At 33.5% G+C, this 2,918-nt stretch overlaps 1 long non-coding RNA gene across 1 annotated transcript; it reads right to left on the minus strand.

Moving 5' to 3' along the window:
- Positions 1-231: 231 nt before the first annotated feature.
- Positions 232-1,565, minus strand: LOC133302933 (uncharacterized). The gene is made up of 4 exons (XR_009750402.1): positions 1,253-1,565; positions 779-893; positions 636-692; positions 232-307 (listed from the first exon to the last, which is right to left on the minus strand). It is a non-coding gene; the product is annotated as an uncharacterized LOC133302933 (long non-coding RNA).
- Positions 1,566-2,918: the final 1,353 nt, after the last annotated feature.

Consider the following 2,918-nt stretch of genomic DNA (forward strand, 5'->3'; position numbering starts at 1 on the left):
ATATTCGCCATTGGTCTACAACTGAAGAATCGAGTGATTTTGGTCCCATAAGTTCTTGGATTGATTATTCAGGAAAACAAATATTGATGATAGCAGTAGCAGTGATATAATAACAGCATCTAAAGTTCCCCAAATCCATTAAGAACTCTAAAACAGACACAAAGGTCAAAGTATAATATTCTACACTACTGTATCAATGAGATTGACCAATCATGCTGTATGTGACAATTACCTGGACACCCCACATATATGGGTGGGCTTGGGGACTTGATGCCATGAATCCATGTGGAGGTATAGGAGAATATGCCTGTGTAACAAATGAGTTGGGGATCAAAATCCAAGCTTGGCTTAACATTAATAATGTGAAAATACTGAAAAAAGGGTTTCATCTAAAATAGTATTCCAATAATGAGAGGTTACAAGCATATATACACATCTTGTGTGACTGGAAGAGGAAATAAAATGAAGAAAAGGAAACTAATCAATCCTAATTAAAAAGGAAATAAAATTGATCCAAATTAATTGAATCCCAAGAATTAGGGATTTGACAGAATCTCTTTAATATATATGATAATAATCTTCTGATTTCCTACAGATAAAAACACAATGGGCAAACAAAGATTTTTCAACAAAACCTGAAAGTTGGACCAGTCAGGATTAATTGTTCCAGTGCCAGGGGTTGAAGACAGCTCCTGGAAAAGACAACAAAATGTTTCTGGCATCAAGTACAAAGTACTTAATCGCCAATACAGACCAAATAAAAGAAACCCATATAAACCTGTGACGTAGCTGGAGGTGTCGTATTAGACTCCTTCTCTCTTATGGTTTTATCCATGTCACTGCTACCCATGCTGTCATATAGGTATCTTCCAAAAAATCTACACTAAATCATTCTGCATCAAGAACATAACTTACATCACAAGGCAGCTAAAGGGCCATCATTCTCAGGCGAAAAACCTTTTAGACAAAACACATGAAAAACCTGCTTCTATGTTGAATTATTCTACAAATTTATAATATTTATACTGCATGAATTGGTTGTATTGACGGTAAATAAAACAAACTAGCAATAATCAAACACTTAAAAAAATGAGAAGAAATAAAAGGACACAAAGTGAAATTCATAGACCTTCCCAAACTACCAATATTAATAATTTAAATTCTGGACATATAAATTTAGTGACTACAAATCACCGCTCAGAAGGACTAGGAATCGTCAAAGCTGAAGCAGATGATGAAGCATAGTTAAAACCTGATGATCTACGGGGAATCTCGAAAACGAGCGAAGGAAGCGACAATTAAATAACTGGACTAAAATGGCAAGAACATAATAATTTGTCTCTGTAGCACGAAGCCTTGAAGGTTAATCAGGGGAATTTATAAGGGAATACAGCAAGAAGGTACTCTGGGATACGATCCGATGAGAAGAAAACAAAGAATTAGGGACAGATCACAAATTAGGGTTTGCTTAGTTTAGGTTTGTTCATGGTTACGAACCATCGTACGGTGTTGTTCTCCGGTGGGCAGGGAGATTTTCCTTCCCATTTTGATTTTACAAAGAAGAAAGTGGAATGCCCATTTACTCCTAGAACCCACAACTATTATTCTTAAAATTTATATTATCCAATCTTTTATTTTAAAAAATTATATTTTATTCCTTTGAAAAGATGAAATCATGCAGATTCGAAATTACTTCTTAAATTATTTGGTTACCGGAGATTTGAAATTATTTCCGAGTTGCAGAAAGATACATAATTGGTTGTGTTGAGCATAATTATCGCCTGAATCAATTATGTAATTAATGTGTCCCATGACACGATTTAATATCCTTTGTGGATAGGATGGATAACTATAATTATCTACTCTACTATTTAGTAGGACAACGAAGAATCAAATTATTTTTATATTTTTTTTTTTCTACTTCATATTATATTTTATGCTTGATGTCTATCGGATAAATTGTTTGATGAAATTATGTTATCATGTAATTGATATGGTCATAATATAATATAAATAGACAAAAATATCTTCTATAACACATTTTATATATATACATATTTTTTTTGGTAAAAATATATATATTCTTTTAAATTGATATCTAACTGCTTTTTATTCTTTTAATTTATTTATACATTAATTTTTATTTTAAATTATTAAATTCTAAAAACGATGATTGCAAAATAACACATAATTAAAACTCAGCCTTATGAAATGATGTTATGATTGATTAATGCATTGATTCATGCATTGATAAATGTTATGATTGATTAATTGATGTTTGATTGTTTAAGAGTGATTGAGGAATGGTTGATAGAGGTAGAAATATAGATTGAGGAATGATTGATAGAATTATGATGAGAATGGTTGATAGGAACTTTCCTTGGAAACAACCCTATGTGGATCTCCATGTGGTTAGAGCCTAAGAGAAACAGCCCTATGTGGATCTCTCTTGGAGGTTCCTAGATTAAGGAAAGGACTTCCCTTGGAAACAGCCCTAGGTGGATCTCCATGTGGTAAGAGCCTAAGAGAAACAACCCTTTGAGGATCTCTCTTGGAAGTCCATATAATGGTTATGGATAAGAATGTGTTGAACTGTTATGATTATGTGTACATCGAAAGTGAACCTCAGGGTGGAGTGATCTCCAAGGACCTCTGGTTTACTATGATATATTCGTATATCTCACCCCGTGTTGTGGGGCATCATTTCAGGTACTGATAGAGGTGAGGTTGATCGAGGCAAGAAGCATGAGTAGATTGTACCTGATAGCTGGATATTTTGAGTTGCATGCCATTTAGAATTGCTATATGTATATTTTGATGTCACATCATGTATTTTGAGGGACTTGGTGCATGATCGTTGTAGTGGTGAATGCCTTGTTGTAAATGGCTTATAGCTTTGATCATGTTCCTTTTGTAGC

The sequence above is a fragment of the Gastrolobium bilobum genome, unplaced genomic scaffold, assembly GCF_033153095.1.
Source record: "Gastrolobium bilobum isolate Gb01-03AN ecotype WA unplaced genomic scaffold, APGP_CSIRO_Gbil_v1 utg328528, whole genome shotgun sequence".
Taxonomy (NCBI): domain Eukaryota; kingdom Viridiplantae; phylum Streptophyta; class Magnoliopsida; order Fabales; family Fabaceae; genus Gastrolobium; species Gastrolobium bilobum.